A 26,069-nucleotide genomic window follows, 5' to 3' on the forward strand; every position below is an offset into this window, starting at 1 on the left:
GAGAACAAAAAAATAACAGGCCCAAAAACAGTGGTTAGAGCAGTGAGCTGCAAACAAGGGAAGCCAGGGTTCAAATCCTACTGCCATTCCTTGTGACCTTGGGCAAGTCACTTCACCCTTCATTGCCTTCCCCCTGCCCTGGCTCTCGGTGATTTCACCTGCACTGGGCCATGGGGGAGGGGGAGGAGGGGGGGCGCCAGTTCATCCTTCACCTCAGGCAGCAGATTGCCTTGAGCTGCCTCTGCACAAACAGGTTTGATTTTCGGGACACCAACAATGAATGTGCATGAGATATATTTGCATATAATGGAAGCAATGCATGCAAATATATCTCATCCATATTCATTATGGGTATCCTGAACAACCAGACCTGTTAGTGGCACTCCAGGACCAGAATTGCCATAGACCCTAGTTTATCTTTGGATAGCAGGTCCCAGGCAGCTACCCCTATCCATTGAACCAGGAGTGGAAACCTGGGAAACTGTTATGGTAGGGGAACCATTGCAGGAGATCCATAGTCTGTAGCCACTCTAGGAATAAAAATGATTCTTCTTTTAAGAAAAGAGTTGCAATAAACGTTTGTTCTGCCTTAAGGTGAGAAATGCTGTAGTCTCTTTCTTAGCAGTAACACTTATAACCTGTATGATGACCTGATACTATTTAGTCATGAATATACGATATTATTACAGTCCTGAGTATATGATCTTATTTAGAGTTGTGTTAGTATTCAGCCCAGAGGTCAGATTATTGTTAATCCTGAGTATATTACCAGATATTATTTTCTCTGAGTTACCCATTCCTTTGGCTCTTCCTCCTCCCAGTTCGAGTGCCCCTGTTTTATTGTAACTTCTATCACTTTTCGCCTATTGTTCAGGTTGATGTTAATGTTATTGCACCATTGATCCTTGTAAACCGATATGATATGATTGGGATCATGAATGTCGGTATAAAAAAAAGCTCTAAATAAATAAATAAATAAATGGTACTCTAGAGAGCCAGTAATGGATCCAACACCATTTTACATGTTAAAAAGGCTTTGCCGCTAATAAATAGCCCAAAAGATCCAAACACCAAAGAGCATATATGAGTGTTCTTCCAACCATAGGACTTTTATTGTATTGTGTTTGTTGTATAAAAACTGCATAATAAACTACAACACGGGTATCAGTTTAAAAAGGGGTTTTCCACAAAAAAAAAAAAAAATCGAGAGCCATAAAGAGCCATCCTGCAGGTCACATTACACTATACTCGGGCTGCGAAGCCGTCTCGCTACAGGGAGTCATTTAAAGATCAATTTCCATCTCCTGTACAGTACCTTCTCAGAAAAGTTCACCACATCCTGACTGAGCAAGGCAGGTAAAGAAAAAAAAAAGAAAAAAGAAAAAAGATTCTGTCTGCTCGAATTTGATATGCATCTCTGGAAAATTTGCCACCCACTGTTCCAACTTGTGCAACCAGAGCTTACTCAGCAGATCAGCATTTCTTGTTGCCTTTGGAAGACTGACAGTTTTCACACAAAGAGTGCCTCTTAATCACTTCCAGATGTTATGTATCAACAGCAAAGGCTTTGGCGTATCACAACCCTCACTGCAAGTTACTGATTTCTTCTCCAACAGAGAATTTTAGAAGCGTTCTTGGAAGAACGGGCTGTAGTTACAAAAGAGAAGAAGTTCTCGAGCAATTGGCAGTGATGTTGGCTATTCGATGTGATTTTCTTCTTTTTTTTTTTTTTTCTTTCTGACAGGTTGAAATTTCAAACAGGCATCTACGCCAGCAAATTAATACATGTAGCGACAAGGCAGTCAAAGCCTGCATTTGCATGGATTGTGTAGAGCTTTTCCACTTGACCATCTTTAAAATGTTATAGTTTACTTTTCTTATCAGGCGTATCTTCATTTATATGCTTATGTAAACCGCTGTGATGGTACCCTCCAAACGACAGTATATAAAAATGTTTTAAATAAATAAATAAATAATGATATGTTTGTTGTGTTAGACTTTTTATACCACCTACTTTGGAACAAGTTCAACCCATGGCAGTTTACCTCAAGCAAATACCATAATCAAAATACATCTCAATAACATAGCAATAAAAAAACCCAATACATAATACATACAAGAAATATATTCATAATCTAGAATCAGGACTCAACCACCCTACTCTCACTAGGGAGAACAGAGTCACAACTCACCTAATCTGAATCAGCATAACTACTACTCTTATCCATCCACCATAACAACTCTTCCACAAATTAAACCCCTGCTCTTCCTGGCTGCTTTCTGGTTCACCTGAAGCCTGAAATTTTCAATAAGCTAAATTCCAGAACCATGGCCGACCTTCCCATTAAGTTTCCTGCTGATCGGTTCAGTTTACCAAATGTTATCGTGCCTCTGAATGGATGGGTGGACAAATGCAATCACCACATAAGGGCTTTTCAGATGAATGTTGAAAAATGCTTAAAAAAATAAAAAGCATTCAAATGGAAAAGACACCTATCAAAAACTTGAATTACTCTGCATGGAACCACCTGTAAATTGTGCACAGAAAATTGCATCGTTTGAGTGGCTTGTAATGTAGGTCGATGAAATTCAGAGTCAATTATTTACAGTAGTATAGCCTGAGACCCAGCACAGAGACCTCACAACCACCAGATAACAATGTTAAATGGTGGCCGAGACACTGCCTTCGTCTCTGAGCAGAACAGGGTCGTAGATTCATGACGCAGTGCGACAAACAAGCAAATAACTGTATCATAATCCTGATTTTAGCATTCTGAAAGGAGGTTCAAAATGTGCTGCCGTGTCAAACCACAAACCGATGGGTAGAATCTAATGTCGCAGGCCAAACTGTTTTCACTATAAAGACAGATCAAGTTTAACTAGAAAAAGCCAGTTTAGAATTACTGCGTTTTGTTTCTCATATTGATTCAATTTCACAAGCTCTTTAACAATATTTATTTATTTTAAATTATACCCTCACTGTTGTAACTACTAGGCAGTTTCCGATGCATGCAATCTGATGGCTGAAACGATGGTATCAATGATATTTTATTACCTTGTTGCTAATGAATTTTGAAATCAAGTTTACATAAGTGACAATGTGTATTTTAGTAAGAGTGTATTTGGGTATTTTACCTCTTCACATGTATTTACAGGGTAATATTTTGCCCACCGAAACGGGGCATTTGAATATTGCCCAAGCTGTCTGCAGGTAAAACACCCACAGACACTGGAGGCATTCTCAGACGGTGGTGAGAGGAACAGTGTGCACAGGTTTGATTATTCAAATCCACTGGAACAGTTTCTAATCGAAACAAATGCCCAGGGGGAAAGCAGACGCAATTCTTGCGGGTGACATTCCTGGGTACAATCATGAAAGCAAAAGCCCAGGGTGGACTTTTGCTTTGATTATCAGTGTCATACTCCGTGGGGATAAAAGTACCTGTGGAATTAGCATCGGCAATGGGCAGTTTAGATTACTGCCAGAGCCGGAGGAAGCATTAGGTGGGGTAGGCGGTGGCCTAGGGCCCTGGAAGTGGGCGGAGCAGCAGAGTAGCTGGTAAGGGCGGCAGTTTTGAAAGGATGGACGAGGTGAGAAGTAGTGCGGGTGAGGCACGCAGCTGGAGGGCGTTGTCTGTTTTTTGGGCATGTATTTCTTTGAGAAGCTGAGGTCTTTTGTTGTGTGTGATTTGAGTGAGAGAGAGAGAGAGAGAGATCATGTGATGACATTACCGCCTAGGTTGACTGGATACTCTTCCACTGGCACTGATTATTGCCCCTTTAAAGACCAAGTTGCTGGCAAAGAAAAGATCCAACTTACCTGTCAGACCCAAGTATTTGGCTAAAGAACTAAATAAAAAAAAAAAAGATCCAAGTGGCACAGCCTGACAAAATGATAATTTCTCAAAATTCTCTTTCATGCTTTGAAAGGACCCCATAAAGGCCATCATTCGCTCTGCCCCATACAAATTATCATAGCTCCTTAAAAGTCACTTTTTTCAAACAACACTTTTCAGGAAAATGTTCTTATGCTGCTTCTATACTCAAGTGCAAAATTTGTAAAATAAAAATTTTTGTTAACATTCTTTTTTTTTTTTTTTATGCCTCTGTGAAAATTAAGTGGCCAGCATACCAAAGTATCTGCAGCAGTATCTCAATTTTCCTCGAGATGCGTAGGAGTAGAAATTTGCTCTTATTTATATGCAATTACAGATTCTGAGAGTAATTTTGCATAGGCTAATGTCTGCCCTAGAAAACCTATTTAGTGCGTGCATGAAAGTATCTATCACTTATTTATTTATTTACATACCATCGTTCCAAGTGAAGATCACAATGGTTTACAAAAGTAACAAGCGTCATTACATTATGATGTAATGCATGTTGGTAAAACACACATTTTTGTAAGATACATTCTGGGGGTACATATACTTTGGTATGATATATACATTGGAGGAACTCAAGTGGGTCATAGGACTCTAGGGTGATGTTCTTATACGTCTCAACTGAGGCTGGGGACAATATATCAGTAGGATAGGGGTTCTGTTTAGTAATTTACATGGTTGTGTTGCGGTTCTGGTCGCGAGCACCGCGGCCAGGCCCTTACCTCCGGGCTCCCGGTCCTGCTCCCGCTTCCAGAGGGCTGGTTGGCGGCCTGTTTGGCGGCGTCCCCGCTGGGGCTGCGCCGCTGCGAGCTCTCCCATGGACGCCCGGCTCCTAGGCGCGCGCTCGCGCCACTTGGGCGCTTTTCTAGGCCGTTTCCCGCCAGGGCTGACTCCGCCCAAATCCTGACGTCAGACGCCGCGGCCTTGATAAGCCGGCCGCGGCCATCCAGTCTTTGCCTTGCAACGGGTTAGCCTCCTGGTTCCCTGTTGCGTTGTGCCCCGGAGCGACTCGCCTTGTTTCATCGCTCCGTTCCTGCTACAGTACCTGCTTGGTTCCTGCTTGCCTGCTACAGTACCTGCCTGGTTCCAGTACCCGACTCTTGCTACAGTTCCTGCCTGGTTCCAGTACTCGAGTCTTGCTACAGTTCCTGCCTGGTTCCAGAACCCGAACCCAGTTACAGTACTGCTACTGTCCTAGTCTGGTTCCAGTTACCTGTCCTGATCCACTACTCGCCTAAGTCCCAGCGGCCGGACCCCTATGGGCTCCTCCGGGGGGGGCTTCGGCTTCCAAGGGTGAAGCCACCTAAGTCCCAGAAGTTGGGCTCCTACGGGCTCCTCCCGGGGGAGCACCAGCGTCCAGGGTGAAGAGCATCTACGTCCTGCCTGAACATCTGCCTCCCGGCCTGCTGTTCATTAGAGACATTGACCACCTTTCCCTGTCTCCAGCAGGTCGGCCCAAGGGTCCACTAAACAGAGACTCCCATAACATGGTTGTAGGGGGTTGTCATGAGCGACTTTGTTCTCTTGTTACTTGTTATTGTTTTTTGTTCTTGTTCTTGTTACCTCTGCATTCAGATAGAATTTATGTTAAGATATAAGTTCTTGTTGACATAGGATTCTGAAAGAATATAAGTTAGATTATAAGTGTTTTTAAAAAGCCAGGTTTTTAGTTCATGTTTGAATATCTTTCTTTCTGGGATCAGTCGCATTGTCTCGGGTAGTGAGTTCCACAGTTTAGGGCCTGCTATTGAGAACATGCAATCTCTTATTTGTGTCAGGTGTGTGCTCCGAATCATGGGTACAGTTAATAGTCCTTTGTTTTGGGACCATAGGGTAAGTTGTGAAGTGTATGGTTGAAGCATCACACCTATTAGTCCTGGGTTATCGTGATGTATAATTTTAGAGATTTAAGTTAAAACTTTGTAAAGTGTTTGTACTGTATCGGTAGCCAATGCAGTGCTATAAGTGAGAATGTGATATGATCACATTTCCTGGCTCCAATTAAAAGTCTTGCTGCTACATTTTGTAGTAGTTGTAGTTTTTTTTAATAGGCTGGATGGGAGTCCTAGTAGAAGGGAGTTGCAGTAGTCAATATTTGAGAAAATTAGCGATTGTAGAACTGTATGGAAGTCTTCAGTGGTAAGTAATGGTTTCAGTCTATGTAGGATGCACAGCTTTGCATATCCTATTGTGATTAATTTATTAATGTGCCTTTTCATTGTAACATTTTCGTCAATCTAGATTCCTAAGTCCTGGACGTGATCTGAGGATGTGATATCAAAATTACCTAGGTCTAGAAATGGAAGGTTAACTATGGAGGAGTTTCTCCTTAACCAGATGAGTTTAGTATTTTTTGTATTTAGTGTTAGTTTTAGATTAGAGAGTTCTTACTGTATTGCCTTTTTCATGTATTTTGAGAATGTTGATGCTGTATTTTCAAACGATGAGTCGAATGGATTGTAGAACTGAATGTCGTCAGCATATAGGAAGAAGGTGATTCCTAATTCCATCAATAATTTACCTAGAGGAAGCATGTAGATGTTAAATAGTGTTGCTGAGCGTGATGAGCCCTGGGGGATACCTGTATTGATGGGGAAGGTGTCAGATATATTGTTTCCAAATTGTATTTAGAATGTCCTGTTCGAAAGGAATGAAGAAAATCATTTGTGCATTCTGCTGTCTATTCCAATTTTTCTCAGCTGGTGGCATAGCAGGGTATGATTAAAAGTGTCAAAAGCTGCTGTTAGCTGCTGTTAGAGCAATTAGCATCAGAATATAGGATACATTATCGTTAATCCCGTTTAGTATAGGGTCCATTAACAATATTAGTAATTTCTCGGTTGAGAGACTTTTTTCTGAATCCGAATTGGTTTGGATATAGAATGTTGTGGTCTTCCAGCTGTGGTTTTCCAGCTGGTATAGCACTGTTTTTTCAAGTATTTTTTAGAGGAAAGGTAGGTTGGATATTGGACAATAGCTGTTCAATCGTCAATTCTACCAGTTTTATCCTTTAGGATTGGTTTTATCACTGCTTGTGTTGCCCCATTTGGGATCAGACCTTCTGAGAGTGAAAGAATGATAATTGTTACTATTGTTGGGGTGATTATTTGTTTATCAGTTTCAAGGAGTTTGCTGGGATTGGGTCATGTGGATGTGTTGCAGGCTTAATTTTAGAAATGATTTGACTGGTTTCAAGTTTAGTTACTCTGTCAAATGTGGTCCAATTAGATTGTTCACGGTTTTTATCCGGTTCTTTTGTTTGTGAGCTGTTAGTGATTTATATTTTTAATATATTGCTTTTATCTAATAAAGTGGTTGCAAAATCATTGCAGGTGTTCTTTGAGAAGTTGAGGTTTTATGATATGGAGGAAGATGGGTCTTTGATTAAGTGTTTTACAACTTCGAAGAGTAGTTTGAAGTTGAATAAGACTCCAAAGAATCTGTTTGCATGGTATTCTTTTTTTTGCTTTATTTATTAATGTACGGTATTTTGCTAGGAGGGATCTGTATTTTCCTAGTGAGTCTGTGGATGGGCATTTCCGCCATTGTTTCTCATGTTTTCTCAGTGATCGTTTAGTGCATCTTAGTTCTTTGTTGTACCATGGCTTCATCTGTTTAGTGGCGTTTTGTTCTTTTTGCAGTATTTTTGTCTGGACTGGGCTTAGATTGTCAGCTGTTTCATTGATGATTTTATCCCAGAAGTCAAATGCTGAAGAGGCATTTGCCTGATTAAATTTGGTTAGTTTGTTTTTAATTGCTTCTGCTGGTACATCTGATTCTATCCTTTTTCTGAAGCTGAAAGGTTGATTCCTATTTATATTTTTCTGTGTTTGGTTGAGGAAGGTTACTTTTGCTTTAATTAGTTGGCGATCGGACTAGGGCAGTGTAGTGTGGGAGGTATTGATGAGACAATTGTTGTTATTTGCAATTAGATCAAGAATGTGGCCTGCTTTATGTGTGGGATTAGTAAAAAACTGTGACTATACCATTGTTTCCAATGTTTCTAGGAATGTTTCACAAGCTGTAGTTTTTGGTGTTCTATCTACATGTAGGTTGAAGTTTCCTACTATTATGGTAGCGTCAGGAGCTGGAAATGCTTTTGTAAATGTTTTGATTAGTGGTGAGCTGTCATTTTCAAGTATTCTATTTGAGTATTCTAGGGGGGCAGTAGACCAACCCTATGTTTAATTATGATGATTTTAGTATTGCTACCTTCTAGGGTGGGTTAATCTCTATTTTGTAGAGTTTTAGTTTGAGTTCTTTTTACCGATATTAATAGACCTCCTCCTTTACATTTAAGTCTTGGAAAGTGAAAGACGTCGCAGTTGTGATATGCAATTTGATTTAGTAGTACATTGTCTTTATCATTCAACCAGGTTTCAGTAATGCAGAAGGTGGAAGGACTTACTTCCTCTACACAGAACATAGAAACATGGAAATGACGGTAGAAGAAGACCAATAGGCCCTTTCAGTCTGCCCAGCAAGCCCTCACACCCATTTTCTAATACTTATCTGTTACTCTGACTGCTGAGTTCAGGGCCCTTATTGGTAACTTTTTGATTGTAATTTCCTTTCACCCCTGCCATTGATGCAGAGAGCAGTGTTGGAGCTGCATCAAAAGTGAAGTATAAGGGTTAATGTTTGAGGGTAGCAACCGTCGTGTCGAGCAAGTTACCCCGATGTTTGTATACTCATACTGCTCAGATCAATGCCTTGTTAGATGTTGGCTTTATGTAAATCCTATTTCTTCATTCCCCCTGCCGTTGAAGCAGTGAGCTGCACTGGATATGCATTCAAAGTGAAGTATCAGGCTTAATTTGTTAGGGGTAGTACTAGTAACTGCCACAATAAGCAAGCTACTCCCATGCTTATTTGTTTACCCAGACTGTGCAATTTTATTTATTTATTTATTTATTTGTTCATTTTTATATACCGTCGTTCGGTGAAGCCATCATAATGGTTTACAAGATTCAAAAGGTAGTATCTTAACATATGCGAATTAAGGATATAACAGGATACATATTATATTCGAAAATTAACGGTTAAAGGGGATCGGAGTGGGTAAGGATTAAAGGGGAATAGGAAGTGGGGGGGATGGGCTTCGGGGGGTGAATAGAAAGAAAGGGGAAAGGAGGGTTTCAAAGGTGGGGAAATTAGTTAAACGTAAAGTTATTCTTTTTTATAGTCCAACATAAGATCATTTTTGTACGAAAAGGGTATGCTTGGTGCTGGTTGATGTCTTGTTTTTGCGAGGTTTCAGTTGGTAGTTCTGTTGAATGTTTGGCTGTTGTGATACTTGATTGTCAATGTAGACTTTGTAGAACAGCCATGTTTTTAGATCTTTCTTGAATGTTTGAGGTTAGGTTTTGAGGTTAGGTTGCAATTCAGTCATTGTTTGTTGTTGTCTGAATATAAATCCTCTTTTCTTCATTCCCCTACCATTGAAGCAGTGAGCTGCACTGGATGTGCTTTCCAAGTGAAGTAACAGGTTTAAATTGGTTTGGGGTAGTAACCGCCGCAACAAGCAAGCTACTCCCATGCTTATTTGTTTACCCAGACTGTGCAATTCAATCCTCTTATCTTCATTCCCCCTGCCGTTGAAGCAGAGATAACGTTGAAGCAGATTTCCGCTGGATATACATTGAAAGCGAATTATCAGGCTTAATTGGTTTGGGGTAGTAACCGTCGCATCAAGCAAGCTACTCTCACACTTATTTGTTTACCCACACTGTGCTACCTTGTTGGTTGTTGCCTGAATGCAAATCCTTTTTTCCACATTTCCTTTTGCCGATGAAGCAAAGAGCAATGTTGGTTGTTGCCTGATGCAAATCCTCTTTTCCATATTTGTTTTTGCTGTTGAAGCTCTTGCTGTTGCTGTTGAAGCTGTTGAAGCTCTTGCTGTTGAAGCATAGAGCAATGTTGGAGTCTCATTAACCGTGTGAATGTTTATTGAATAAGGGTATTAATCACCAGGTAGTAGCCTCCATTCCTGCCAGCCACCCCCATACCTCTTCTCTTCATTCCCATCCTCCAGGCTTTATGGATCCACAGTGTTTATTTTTACAAGCTACCCCCATACCTCTTCTCTTCATTCTCATCCTCCAGGCTTTATGGATCCACAGTGTTTATCCCACGTCCCTTTGAAATCCTTCACAGTTTTGGTCTTCACCACTTCCTCCGGAAGGGCGTTCCAGGCATCCACCACCCTCCCCTTGAAGAAATACTTCCTGACATTGGTTCTGAGTCTTCCTCCCTGGAGCTTTAAATCAAGGCCCTGGTTCTACTGATTTTTTTCCAACGGAAAAGGTTTGTTGTTGACTTTGATCATTAAAACCTTTCAAGTATCTTAACGTCTGTATCATATCACCCCTGCTCCTCCTTTCCTCCAGGGTATAGATATTTAGATTCTTTAGTCTCTCCTCATAAGACATTCGATGAAGACCATCTACCTATTTGGTCACCCTTCTTTGGACCACCTCCATCCAGTCTCTGCCCCTTCGGAGATACGGTCTCCAGAACTGAGCACAGTACTCCAGGTGAGGCCTCACCAAGGACCTGTACAAGAGGATAATCACTTTCCTTTTCTTACTCGAAATTCCTGTCTCTATGCAGCCCAGCATTCTCCTGGCTTTAGCTATCGCCTTGTCACACTGTTTCGCCGACTTCAGATCATTAGACACTATCACCCCCTAGTCTCTCTCCTGCTCCATGCATATTAGCCCTTCATCCCACATCGAATATGATTCTTTCAGAGTTCCACACCCCATATGCATGACTATGCTCTTCTTGGCGGTGAATCTCAGCTGCCATAATTTCGACCAGTCTTCGAGCTTCCTTAAATCCCGTTTCATTCTCTCCACTCCTTCCGGCATGACCACTCTGTTGCAGATCTTAGTATCATCCGCAAATAGACAAATCTTACCTTCTATCCCATCAGCAATGTTGCTCACAAAGATATTGAAAAGGACCGGTCCCAAAACCGACCCTTGCGGCACTCCTCTCATCATCGCTCTCTCTTTAGAGTAAGTTCCATTTACCATAACACATTGTCTTCTATCCTTCAACCAGTTTGCTATCCAGGCCACCACCTTGGCACTCACACCAAAGCTTCTTATTTTATTCACAAGCTTCCTGTGAGGGACCATATCAAAAGCTTTGCTAAAATCCAAGTAGATGATATCAAGCTCTCTTCCTTGATCCAATTCCTTAGTCACCCAATCAAAAAAATCTATCTGATTTGTCTGACAGGACCTTCCCTTGGTGAAACCATGCTGTCTCTGCTCCATCTATTCTGCTGCTTGTAAATAGTTCACTATTCTTTCCTTCAGCAACGACTCCAATACTTTTCCCACCACTGAGATGAGGCTAACTAGCCTGTAGTTTTCAGCCTCCTCTCTGCTCCCGCTCTTGTGAAGCAGGACCACCGTGGCACTTCTCCAATCACTCGGCACCACTCCTGTTTCCAGGGAACTATTGAACAGGTCACACAGCGGAGCCGCCAGCACATCTCTGCGCTCCCTCAGTATCCTGGGATGAACTTCATCAGGCCCCATGGCTTTGTCCACCTTCAGTTTTCCTAGCTCTTCCCATACATTCTCTTCCGTAAATGGAATTTCATTAATTCCGCTCTCTTCCAGTTTCTTGTTAACTAGCGGCGGTCCTTCTCCGGGGTCTTCTTTAGTGAATACCGAACTGAAGTATTTGTTTAATATTACTGCCTTTTCTTCATCTATCTCCACCCATTGATCCTTTTCACCTTTCAATGTCACTATACCACTTTTGACTCTCCTTTCACTGATGTATCTGAAAAACGTTTTGTCACCTCGCTTTACCTCTTTGGCAATCCTTTCTTCCGCCTGACTTTTCGCTTTCTTGATTGCTTTCTTGGTCTCCCTCAGTTCCACCAGATATTCTTCCTTGTGCTCATCTCTTTGGGATTCTTTATATTTCTTGAACACTGTTCTTTTAGCTTTTATTTTGTCTGCCACCTCCTTTGAGAACCAGATAGGTTTCATTTTTCTCTTGCTTTTCTTTACTTTTCTAACATATAGATTAGTTGCCTTGGTAATTGCTCCTTTTAATTTGATCCACTGTTATTCCACATCTCTCTCATTCTTCCAGCCTTCTAGTTCTTCCTCCAGGTACTTCCCCATTTCCTCAAAGTCCGTGTTTTTGAACTGCAAAACATGGGTCCGTGCTAGTTCTCCGTATCCTATTTGTGATATGAAACCATACCATATGATGAACACTGATGCTGAGGTGGGAACCTACCTGGATATTAGAGACATTGGGGCGGATTTTCTAAGTTCGCAGAACTTAGAAAATCCAGTGGTAACAGGGGGCGGGGGGGGGTGTGGTCATGCGCTAGCCAGCAGCGAATGCTCAGCCGCGGTGCGATCGCTTTCGGCGCAAAATAAGCAGCGAAAAGGCTCCTTATCTTTTCGCTGTCTGCGCCGTCTTCACGGAGTTGGCTCCGGTGACGCTCCGACTCCTCCTCTTCCGGGGCCGACTCCGCTCCGATGTCCCCTTCACAGACATCTGCTACGATTTCTAGCTACCAGCGCAAGCGTGTGATAGCCTTAGAAAATAAGACCCATTAACTCCATTAGTAAGAACTAAATCGAGTATAGCTCCCACCCTCGTGGGTTCCATTACTATTTGTTTGAACAGATCTAGTAGATCATTTATCAGTGAAATTCTTTTGACAGGGCTTAAACATTTAATAAAGGCAGTGAAAACGTAAGACAGGAGGATAAAGTGGGAATATTGTTACATATTGTTGGTAAGACCATCTTAGCTTTCTTTTTCTGGTTATTACTTGTGGTTCTCCTTGGGATTCCATTAATACCTTGTCCTACTGTGGTTTTTATATAGTGTTGTAGCTCCATTCTATTATTGTAGTTGTTGTAGTGTGGTTAAAGGAACTGTGAATTATAACCACTTAGGGCTCCACTCCAGGCTCACACGAAGGGGCACACAAAGGGGCAAGCTCCTTTGTCGTGCTCCTTTGTGCACACACCCCCCCCCCCCCCCCCCCCCCCCCCCCCGGTGCAAGCACCTCTAGCGTTGCTGCCGTGAGCCTCCACTTGGGAGGAGGACAGGCGGTGGTTGGAAATGTGGGTGGAGAGCCGCTGCGGCGCTGGTAGGTCCCTGTTCCCTGTGGGTCCCTCCTCTCCTTTGCCAGTCTGGAGGGGGGAGGGGCACTCCTGGTGTGCTCCCTCCACAGCCTTCAGAGGTCTCTGGTCTTGCTGGTTGTGGCCTTCCTGCTCCGGCGTTGCTGCCGTGAGCCTGCACTTGGGAGGCTCTTGGCCCACCCTCCTCCTGAGTGCATTCTTACGGCAGCAACATGTGAAATTGCACACTTTTATGCACACACCCACCTGGGCAATTTTCAAAAAGCCACTTAATGTGCATAACACTGGTTTTATGCATGTGAGTGCTTTTGAAAATAACACCTTAAGAACATAAGAACATGCCATACTGGGTCAGACCAAGGGTCCATCAAGCCCAGCATCCTGTCTCCAACAGTGGCCAATCCAGGCCATAAGAACCTGGCAAGTACCCAAAACTAAGTCTATTCCATGTTACCGTTGCTAGTAATAGCAGTGGCTATTTTCTAAGTCAACTTAATTAATAGCAGGTAATGGACTTCTCCTCCAAGAACTTATCCAATCCTTTTTTAAACACAGCTATACTAACTGCACTAACCAAATCCTCTGGCAACAAATTCCAGAGTTTAATTGCGCGTTGAGTAAAAAAGAACTTTCTCTGATTAGTTTTAAATGTGCTAGTTGCTAACTTCATGGAGTGACCCCTAGTCTTTCTATTATATGAAAGAGTAAATAACTGATTCACATCTACCCATTCTAGACCTCTCATGATTTTAAACACCTCTATCATATCCCCCCTCAGCTGTCTCTTCTCCAAGCTGAAAAGTCCTAACCTCTTTAGTCTTTCCTCATAGGGGAGCTGTTCCATTCCCCTTATCATTTTGGTCGCTCTTCTCTGTACCTTCTCCATCACAATTATATCTTTTTTTAGATGTAGCGACCAGAATTGTACACAGTATTCAAGGTGCGGTCTCACCATGGAGCGATACAGAGGCATTATGATATTTTCCGTTTTATTCACCATTCCCTTTGTAATAATTCCCAACATTCTGTTTGCTTTTTTGACTGCCGCAGCACACTGAACCAATGATTTCAATGTGTTATCTACTATGACGCCTAGATCTCTTTCTTGGATGGTAGCACCTAATATGGAATCTAACATTATGTAACTATAGCATGGGTTATTTTTCCCTATATGCATCACCTTGCACTTATCCACATTAAATTTCATCTGCCATTTCGATGCCCAATTTTCCAGTCTCACAAGGTCCTCCTGTATTGTATCTGTTGTTATTACTTGTGTTTTAGTGGATCCTTGGGTGCTGTAGAGATAAACATGCCCACGGGGAGGAGCCCCGTGAGGAACCACAGCACTGGGCTAGACTCTATACACAAAACACCGGAATTGAACTCTTTATTTATACAGCTTGAAGATAGCCATCAGGTGGGACCTTGGCAGAGGGAGCCCTTCTCTCCTTGGTGGTGTCAGGAAGTTTCGCAGCAAAGGTTACTGTGGATGAGACAAATGAGATGTTAGAGTACTCACTCGATGTTAGCTGTTATGGATGCAATTCCACCAGATAGTTGTCGTAGGTACAGGAAGTGAGGCAGGGAGAGCAGGCCCTCAAGGAGTGAGTACCTGTTCCCTGAATGGCACCTGAAAATAGAACAGATGGCCCCCAAGGAGCGGGTACACAAGTTAGTAGTAAAACCTCGAAGGGCAGAAGGAGAGCTTACTGCAGGCAGCAGGGAAGTGGCAGAGTAGCACAGACAGGAACAGTTCATGACCATTTCAGCCTTTGCCAACTCAATGAGCTAGCAATCTTGAGAAGTAGATATACCCGGATGGGCATGACGTTAGATGAGGGAACACTCTTGAGGTTCGCGCCACTGAGCGTACTTAGATGTGAGTTGCACGTGCACACGCTCGCGCACCCTAGCAAGTACCTGGGAGGAGCAGCCAGAGTGACTCACTGCCCTCTTGATTAACAAGTGTTGGTATCTAATCAAACCAAATCACACTACCTTAACACCTTTCCAAGGTGAGTAACTGAACTGAACTTTTCAACCTTTTTACTTAGGTATACACTGCTCCTAGCTTATTTCTAGCTTCTGGCTACTTTTTAAAAAACAAAAATATACAAACTCTCTAACTTCTGCTTACTAGCTGCCTTACAGACAATTAAAAATAAACACACTAACTACTGCTTACTAGTTGCCTTACTGATTGACTATTTTAAAATACAAACAGTCTAACTTCTGTTTATTCGCTGCCTTACTGACTATTAGAAGCACAAGCACACAAACACACTAAATAAAATTCCCAAATAGTTAACTTTTCCCCCAATACTTTTAAAAAAGACAATATCCCAAGCAAAAACTTACTGAATCCTTTCAGCCACCAGCAAGGTGATCCTCTCCTCTCAGTGCTCCTTACACTACAATACTAATATGATCCAGTAAATCAGTAGAGTAACCTAAGGAAGTTTTTTTGCACAGAAAAAGTAGTGGATGGGGGGAGAGAGAGAGACCTGAGATCGCCGGGCGAGGAGGAGGAAGCCTGGATCTTTAAATTTGAATTCCTATAACTGTTACCTTGATTACAGCGAGACGCTTCAGCTTGTGACCCTCTCCCACCAGTCGTGCCGCTGACATCATCGGGGAGGGACCGGTAAGGCTAAAACCGGCCCCCCCCCCCCCCCTGCGGCACGTAGACAGGGAGAGAGAGACCTGAGATCGCTGGGCAAGGAGGAGGAAGTCTGGATCTTTAAATTTGAATTCCTATAACTGTTACCTTGATTACAGTGAGACGCTTCAGCTTGTGACCCTCTCCTGCCAGTCGCGCCGCTGCCGTCATCGGGGAGGGACCAGTAAGGCTAAAACCGGCCCCCCCCCCCACGGCGCGCAGACGATGCTGGCGCACTGTCGAAGCCGCGCGCGCCAAAGGGGCGTGCGGCTTTGTTTGATTTTACTCTTTTGTTTGATACAATTTTCCTTATGAAAGTAAGATCTTCATGAAGATTGAACTGTGAGTAAATTGTTTTCTCTCTCTCTCGACTCCCATATGGTAAACTGTTGGAAATGGAAGGACTAATATAGAGATTCATACACAAAGGAGAAGAAGTTTCAAAAGAATGCCCCATACCAAGTGAAAGGCCCGGGTGAGGGAGGTCACAGCATCATCTCCCCTACCTGGATTAACTCAATCCCATATTTCATCATTCTTTGTGGCAACAACAACCATTAATCTGGGGGATAGGGCTGCGTTAGAAACAGATTTGGAGCGAGAATCTGTTTCTTTGGCTGAAGCCATCTCTTTAAGCCCCGGTGCTCCCAACATTCCATCCCCACCAACAGTCCCACAAGGTAAAGTTGATGATTTGACATTATCAGATAAAAAATCATTTGAAGAAGGACTGGGGATGGGAAACATTGAAGCTGGGGGAGGTGAGACGGGGCAGTCTGAAGATAAAATAATTATAACTCCGACGACATCAGTGGTAACATTGGATATTCTCTGGGCAGCAATTAAATCTCTTGAGTCTGCAATATTAAAGTTAACTAAAACACATGTAGCAGTTAAAAAAAAACCCAATAGAGGTAGAGAATAAAGTTACAGTACATCATGGTAAATTAGAAGCACAAGAACAACGTTTGAGTAAAGTTGAATCCATTAAAAAAAATCTGGTTAAAAGTGAGATCTCAAATATGAGGAAATTAGAATTTATGGAAAATAATTTTAGATATTCTAATTTAAGAACATTAAATTTTCCATTTTTGGGAATGATTCCCCCTAAAGATATGTTTAAAGAATATCTTCAAAATTATTTTCAACCCGTGCACACCCAGTAGAATGTCAAACACTTCAAACAATCTCTCTTTGATGATGTAACCACATCAGCAAGCCTGACAACGGCCATGTAAATCACTTGCCATTCGGACCACTCGTCATTTGCGGTGTTACTATGTCCATGCAAGATGCTTTTGTATATATTGTTTCAAAATTTGTATGTAAACAGTCCCATAAAAGATATCTGTTCCTCCATGAAAAATTAATATTAAGCCCGACAACGGCCAGTGTTTCGCGAACAATATCGCTTCTTCAGGAGTGAATTACAAAGGTCATGGAACAGATGCTGTTTAAAACAGAGAGAAAAAAAGGTATGAAACGATTGAAATGTCAAAATGTACTTAACTTGAGGTGTCACAGCACATGAACCTTTATCCCGGACGATACCGTCTCCGCAGTTGATAAACTCCAGCGGGACAGAGTCCTCTGAAAAACCTGCCCTTTAAAAAAGCCCGCCATTTGGAGCGCGTTGTGACATGAAGACGTCATTTGAGAACCATCATTATGACAACCCATCAACAACCAGCTGTAAAAGCAATCAGAAGCAGAAATAAACGTGATGACGTCAAGCGTGTCATTCAATTAATGGAACCATAACCTATAATGATAAATGTACTTGAGATTAACTTAAGATTTTATAGAAACACTTGATATTCTATTGCTGAATTCAGACCATTAGGTGCTGCAGTATCTAAGCGGTGTATCCAACGTTGTTCTGCGCGCAATAACTGAGTATTGAAGTCTCCCCCGCGCCAGCTAGGGGTCAGTTGCTCCAGTACACAAGATTTTAAATCATCAAACTTATGATGAAATTGAAGACAATGAGCCGTAAGAGGAGCAGTCAACCTTCCCTTGGTAATGCAGGACCAGTGTTCTATAAGGCGAGTTTTAAGTGCTCGCTGAGTCTTCCCTACATACCACAAATTACATGGGCATTGTATCAGATATATGAGTCCTGTGGAACGGCAATCAGTGAACTTTCTTAGAACCCAGGTAAAATCTATTTTTGAAAAGTACAGAGAAGATGTGTCAATCATCACATGACACACTGTGCACGATCCACATGAGGTATGTGCACCTATCTGAATCCTGGGTTTTGGGACACATATGTCAGAATGAACCAATAAATCTTTGAAATTAGAATTTCTAGTAAAAGCGAACCGTGGAATATCTTGAAATTCATTGTAAATCTGAAGTAAATGCCAATTTCGAAAAATAATGCGTTTCATAACCGAGGTCATTGATGAAAAGGGTAAAATGCAAGTAAGAACCTCTGTCGACTCTGTCTGTTGTGGTAAGAATAACCAATCTCGGTTAGTGTACTTTGCACGTGTATGTGCACAGTTGACACAACGTGGAGGATACCCTCTTTTCAAAAACCGGTCTGTCAGAGATGCAGCCTGACAGCGGAATTCTTTTGAAGTGGTGCATAATCTCCTAAGCCTAAAAAATTGGCTCACTGGTAGATTCTCCTTTAAAAATCGTGGATGGGCACTGGTGAAGTGCAAAAAGGTGTTAGATGCAATTTCTTTCCTAAAAATGGTAGTCTCAAAACCAGTAGGTTTCTTCAAAATCTTTATATCCAAAAAATTAATCACCTGAAAATTGATCTCTGATGTAAAGTGAAGATGGGAATTGCACGTGTTGAGCCAACTTAAAAAAGCCTGAAAATCAAGGGTAGATCCAGTCCATAGTAACAGCACGTCATCAATATATCTCTTCCATGTTTTAATATATTGAACAAAAGGATTGTTGTGATATATCAATTTCTTTTCAAACACAGCCATATAAAGATTCGCCAGGTCTGGAGCCATGGTTGCCCCCATGGCAGTGCCACAGATTTGCTGATAGAATATGCCCTCAAATGCGAAAAAGTTTTTTGTAAGGGCAATGTCTAGCAGTGTTGACAAAAAACTGGAAGGAATTCTGTGAGGACGAGGTCTTTTGTCAAAAAAGTCTTCAGCAATCAGTAACATCTCTTCTTGCGGAATGGAGGTATATAAGGCTTCCACGTCAAGGGTTACTAATAAAAATTGTGAGGTGTCTTCATGGAAAGATTCCAAAAACTGTATAATTTGTTGAGAATCCTTGATGTAGGATGGCTGGATGCTAACAAATGGTGCTAAAAAATAATCAATAAACCTTGACAAAGGTTCGAGAAGTGATCCTTTACTGGAGACTATGGGTCTCCCTGGTGGATTGGTGATGTTTTTATGGATTTTGGGTAAATGATAAAAAACCGGAACAACTGGATGTTTGTTTAATAAGAATGCTGTTTCATGAGATGTTAAAAAACCTTGGGCTGCCCCTTAGATACTGCAGCACCTAATATACTGCAGCACCTAATGGTCTGAATTCAGCAATAGAATATCAAGTGTTTCTATAAAATCTTAAGTTAATCTCAAGTACATTTATCATTATAGGTTATGGTTCCGTTAATTGAATGACACGCTCGACGTCATCACGTTTTTTTCTGCTTCTGATTGCTTTTACAGCTGATTGTTGATGGGTTGTCATAGTGATGGTTCTCAAATGACGTCTTCACATCACAACGCGCTCCAAATGGCGGGCTTTTTTAAAGGGCAGGTTTTTCAGAGGACTCTGTCCCGCTGGAGTTTATCAACTGCGGAGACGGTATCGTCCGGGATAAAGGTTCGTGTGCTGTGACACCTCAAGTTAAGTACATTTTGACATTTCAATTGTTTCATACCTTTTTTTCTCTCTGTTTTAAACAGCATCTGTTCCATGACCTTTGTAATTCACTCCTGAAGAAGCGATATTGTTCGCGAAACACCGGCCGTTGTTGGGCTTAATATTAATTTTTCATGGAGGAACAGATATCTTTTATGGGACTGTTTACATACAAATTTTGAAACAATATATACAAAAGCATCTTGCATGGACATAGTAACACCGCAAATGACGAGGGGTCCGAACGGCAAGTGATTTACACGGCCGTTGTCAGGCTTGCTGATGCAGTTACATCATCAAAGAGAGATTGTTTGAAGTGTTTGACATTTTACTGGGTGTGCACGGGTTGAAAATAATTTTGTAGTCTTTGTTTTTGTTTGCTTGGTTTACGGTGACAAGACTCAATTTGGTTCTTTGTTTTTTTGTTTTGTAAAGAATATCTTCTACATATATTAAAGATACCAGAACAGGCTATTCCTGCCTTTGCTAAGATTTATTATATTAGAAAATCTAGTACGAGAGAAGAGCAACCAGAGCAAAACATTGATTTATCAGATCTCCTAGAAACAACTTTGGATACTGTGATACCCTGGCTAGGGGAGCCAGGTTTCTTTTAAGATATCCATGTAAATGTCTGGTATAAAGATCAAAAGTATGTCTTTTTTGAAGTTGCAGCATTGCAGACATTCCTTGATTCACACCCCCAAAATGCAGAAAATGTCTGAGAGCGAAAAATATAATTGGTTGTTATCTCTATGTACCTTGTATAATGGGTGATACCATACTTAGGGGGTCATTTATCAAAAATGCAGTACAGTGTTTACCGCATGGTGTGATAGCTGCTCTGACCATGCAGTGAGGTTTCATTGCCATTTGTGATGTGTCCTGTGTGAGAGAGAGAGAGAGAGAGAGAAGCCATAATAGCATGGCCTATAGGCAGGTATTTGTATCCCTAGGGTAGGCCCACCTAGTAACTCGAGGTGGGGATTAGGTAAGTGTGTAGGGGGTTAGGGGCCACTTTGACATGCTACGTGACACCTACGAACAGAACAGTGGTCTCTTGTGAAGATTAGCTGGCCTTCGGAGTGAGGAAACTCACTCCAAGATGAGATTTGGGCAAGGTTCTCTCAACCTAGCTTGACGTTACCCAGGTAGAGAATCCATCAAGATAGGTTGAGAGAACCTTGCCCAAATCCCATCTTGGAGTGAGTTTCCTCACTCCGAAGGCCATCAAATCTTCACAAGAGACCACTGTTCTGTTCGTAGGTGTCACGTAGCATGTCAAAGTGGCCCCTAACCCCCTACACACTTACCTAATCCCCACCTCGAGTTACTAGGTGGGCCTACCCTAGGGATACAAATACTTGCCTATAGACCATGCTATTATGGCTGGGTGCTCTCTCTCTCTCTCTCTCTCATCCAAAAAACTGGTATTGCAATAAATACTATATTAGCATAAAACACACCCCTTTTGCTATCACAAGCGGTACTTACCGCATTTTGATAAATGAACCCCTTACCTTGTTATATTCGCTCAGTTTGAATTTTCAAACGGTTTACAATTTCCTTTAAGATATTTTTGATTATAAGGGTAAAATTGGGATTTATATTGTTTATGAGATGATTACATAATAATGTATGTATTTTGCTTGCTATAATTAATCAAGAAAATTAAAAAGAAAAAGTGGTGGATGACTATCATAGTCTCTCAGTGAGAGAAGGTTGGAGGCCAAAACAGGATCGGACTTCAAGAAGGCATCCCCCATGCACAGAGGATCCTTGGTGGGAAAGATAAGACAATGACTAAGAGGGGAGATGGTAGTTTTGTCTGCTTTCATGTTAGTCGTTGCCACATAGTAGTGGTTTTGCACAGCTTATCTATTTAAATCTCAAAGCATGAAATGAAAAAAAAACAAACCTCCTTTATTCCAAGAATACAGGAAGCAGCCTTCTTCTAGCACTAAACTGTAGTTCATGCCAAATAATAATTATAGTTTAGAGTAATGAAATTAGATAGTCCTACCAAAATCTAAGCGTCTATACCAGTGATGGCGAACTCCAGCCCTCGAGTGCCACAATCAGGCCAGGTTTTCAGGATATCCACAATGAATATGCATGAGAAAGATTTGCATGCACTGCCTCCTGTGTATGCAGATCTATCTCATCCATATTCATTGTGGATATCCTGAAAACCTGGCCTGTTTGTGGCGCTCGAGGACTGGAGCTCGCCATCACTGGTCTATACTATCACATGATCATATTTTGGGTAGGGAGGTGGAGCTGGAATTTAAGTGTATTTCTGTAGCTAAAATGAAATAGCAGGAAATACTGTATATTACTTAGATTTGACATTTCAAATTAATCAATTAAGAACTGCAAAAATGTAACACAATATTTTGTTTTTGAAAATGTTACTTGGCAAGCGACTAAAATCATGATTTCAAATGTGTGGTTAATGTTTATTGTACCTGGCTTGAGGAAACAGCCTATATTTATAGCAATGGTGAAACTTCTAGATCCTTGGAGGGCCAGAAGGTTAATCAAATTGTGATGTTGTTTATTTACTTTAAAATCAGGAGGGCAAAAAATAAAAAAGGATGACAAAATGTTGCACTGAAAGAAATGGGGGGGAAAGAAATGGGGGGGAAAAAAAAAAATCTCAGAGAACCGCGTTTGTCCGTGAGGCTCCTGTTGAGAACTTCACTTTGATATGGGTTGCTTGAATTTTGAGTGCTATGCATGTCGTAGAAGCAGGGGGGGGGGAGTGTCTGAAAGAGAGACGACGAGTGACTAATATCCCCTCTGCTCCACTGCGCCCCGACCCCTGGAATCGCAGGTCTGCGCCTGCACATCTGGACTGAACACGTTCCACGGAAGGCGCACGGTGGGTTTGGGGGTCAGAAGGAGGCACATTAGCCGGAAGACCCGCAGTGAGATGCAGGAAAGTCGCCATTTGCGGTTCAGATTTACCTTAAAACAGATTGCCAGCTCTCGTCTGGCTCTTTCCTGGGCTGGTCACTACCTATCAAGAAAGATACAGCAGAACTAGAAAAGGTACAGAGAAGGATGACAAAAAATGGTAATGGGGAGAGAAAACAGATTACACAAGTTAGGTTGAAGAAGAGGAAACCAACGTGGGATATGATAAAGGTTTATAAAATCATGAGTGGAGTGGCTAGAAGATGGTTATTTACTCTTTCAAATAGCAGCAACATTAGGGGCACTCCATGGAAACAGCAGGTAGCAGATTTAAAAAACAAATTGGAGAAAGTGTTTTTTCATTCACTGCACAATTGAGCTATTGAATCTGTTGCTGGAGAACGTGGTCACGGCATCTAGCACAGCTGGGTTTAAAAGGGAGGAAAAATCCATAAACCGTTACTAGCCAAGTAGACTTGGGAAAGTCACTGCTTATCCCTAGGAGTGAGCAACAAAAAACTGGATCTACTATTCTTGATTTGCTAGGCAGAGGTGTGCAAAGGGGGGGGGGGGGGTGGGGGGGGTGGCAAGGAGGGCGGGCCACCCCGGGTGACAACAAGGAGGGAGGTGCCAGCAACTGTACGACCAATCAACCTCTTCTCGTGACCGGGGATGAAGAAACGTTCCAGCCAGGAGCAGCGGCTGGCAGGGAGCCCAAGCTCTGCTGGCTGAAGAGAACAGGCCCAGAGAACAGGCACATCCACATGCCCTCCCCTTCCCAAGCAGGAAGATCGGTGGACCTTACGGCCCGAAGATAGCAGGAGGCCCTCGAGCCATGGTGGAACACATCCCGCCACGGCCTGAAGACAACAGGAGACCATGATGTGTGTGAGCTTGTGGGAATGAGTGAGAGCCTGTTTGTGCGTGCATGTGTGTGTGTCTCTGTGAGATCCTATGTGTGTGTGTCTGTGTGAGACCCTGTGTGGGTGTGTAGATGAAAGGATTGCTGTATATGTGTGTGTGTGTGTGTGTGTGTGTGTATAAGAGAATGCCTGTGTGTGTATAGAAGAGTGAGTGTGTGTGTGCCTGTGTATATATATGAGAGAGTGCCTGTGTGTATGAGAGGGTGCCTGTAGGTGTGTATGAGAGGGTGCCTATGTGCAGGGGTGAGAGAGAGGAAGCATGTGTGTGTGTGTGTGTGTGTGTGTGCCTCTGTGAGAAAGGAATCATGTGTGAGAGATACAGAGGAAGCATGCATATGTGAGAGAGATGGAGGAAATGTATATGTCTGTCTCTTTCTCACACACACACACACACACACACGCTCCCTCTGTCTCTCACCAATCATATATGTGTGTGAGAGAGACAGAGGGAGTATATTTTGTTTGTGACTGTGTGTGTGTGTGTGTGTGTACCCCCAGTTTACAACAATCTCAGGGTGACAGGTATGGAGAGTGGGGGATTTTAAAAATCCTTATTAGTTTTAATTACTGGGTGTTAATTGATGTCTGCTGTTTTGACATATTTTATCAATGTTTAGAAACTTTTACAAAATGTGTACAGGAACGTCTAATTATTGAATATTATTCTATTCTTCAGTTGTTTTGAAATGTATATTTTTTAGTATGGTTTTACTATTCTGATTGATTTATATTTCTTGATTGTATTGTTTTGAGGAATAGTGATCTTCTGCTTTTCCATTATTGGACTGCATACAGAGCCTGGCTTGTGGTTTCCAGTTCAGTTTTTGTCTGCATGCGTGCGTGAGAGAGATAGAGGAAGTGTGTGTGTGTGTGGTGTATGTGTGTGTCTCTCACATTCACACGCATGCACCCTCTGTCTCTCGCCAAGCATGTATGTGTGCGTATGAGAGAGAGGGAGTATATTGTGTGTATATTTATTTATTTATTTATTTATTTGAATTTCTTATATACCGGCATTCGCGATGGGAGTCGCATCATGCCGGTTTACAAATAACAGGGTGTGATAAAAGGATAAATACTTTAAAAAACTTAGAACATTAACATGTGATAGAAGAATAAAGTAGCAGTTACAATAAAACAGGGATAAAATGTAAACTTGGAATGTAGAGAAGGCGAGAGAAAGATTAACAATGAGATAAAAGATAATAACCAAGGTAAATAAAAACCTGCCAATTTAAATGAGAAGAACATTACGGAGTTGTCAAAGGTTGTTGATTACCCTGACGGGAGATCTTAATTGCTTGAGTTGGGAGTAGGTTTAGTTGGTATCTGGAAAGGCTTTCATGAAAAGCCAGGTTTTAAGTCTTTTTCTGAATGTAGGGAGGCAAGGTTCCTGTCTCAGTTCTGGTGGGATGGAGTTCCACAAGGTAGGTCCTGCTGTAGAGAAAGCCCTGTCTCTGAGTGTCATATGGTGAAAGGTTTTTGCAGGAGGAACCTGTAATGAGTCTCTGTAGGACTCTCTGATAGGTCTGGCTGAGGAATGCTTTTTGAAAGGGATTTGGAGGTTAAGCGGAGAGAGTTGATGGAATGCTTTGTAGATGGTAGTAATGGACTTATATAAGATTCTGTAGTGCACTGGCAGCCAATGTAAGTCTTTGAGAATTGGAGATATGTGGTCTCTTCTTCTTGTGTTTGTCAAAATTCTGGCCGCCGTGTTCTGAACCATCTGAAGAGGTTTAGTATGAGAAGACGGGAGACCTAATAGAATAGAATTGCAATAATCTAACTTAGAGAAGATTATCGATTGCAAAACTGTTCTGTAATCGTGGAAATGGAAAAGTGGTTTGATTCTTTTTAAGACATGTAATTTATAAAAGCAGTCCTTTGTGGTTTGATTAATAAAAGATTTTAGATTTAGCCGATTGTCAATAATGGCTCCTAGGTCTCTTACATGTGAAGTTTGAAAGCCGGTTGGTGGATTTGAGGTGAGGTTGCTGTTTTCAGGGGAGATTATGAGGAGTTCGGTTTTTGCGGAATTTAAGATAAGATTTAGACTGGAGAGGAGGTTGTCAATATTTTGAAAGCAGTTTTCCCAGATTTTGATAGTTTTAGTAAGGGATTCTTTGATGGGGATGACAATCTGGACGTCATCTGCGTATAGAAAGTATTTGAGGTTCAGATTGGTTAATAGTTGACATAGGGGTAGGAGGTAGATGTTAAAGAGCGTGGGGGAGAGAGAGGAGCCCTGTGGAACACCTAGCGTGGAAGGGTAAAACAGTGATTCTTTGTTATGTATTTTGACTTTATATCCTCTGTTTCCCAAGAATGATTTGAACCAGGCAAGAGCAGAGCCTGTTATTCCGATGTTCGCTAGTTGATTTAGGAGAAGGGAGTGATTCACGGTATCAAAGGCCGCCGATAGGTCGAGGAGTATCAGCAGGTAGGCGTGACCTTTATCGAGGCCCATGATGAGGTAATCTGTCAGAGATATGAGAAGTGATTCTGTACTTAAAGATTTTCGGAAGCCGTATTGAGTGGGGAATAATATGTTGTTTTCTTCGAGGTATTCTGATAATCTGGTGTTGACTAATTTTTCTGTAACCTTGGCTATGAAAGGAAGGTTGGATATTGGGCGGTAGTTGGATGGATCTTTAGGATTAAGGTTAGGTTTTTTTAATAGGGGTTTGATAGAAGC

Source organism: Rhinatrema bivittatum, chromosome 8 (genome assembly GCF_901001135.1).
Source record: "Rhinatrema bivittatum chromosome 8, aRhiBiv1.1, whole genome shotgun sequence".
Lineage (NCBI taxonomy): Eukaryota > Metazoa > Chordata > Amphibia > Gymnophiona > Rhinatrematidae > Rhinatrema > Rhinatrema bivittatum.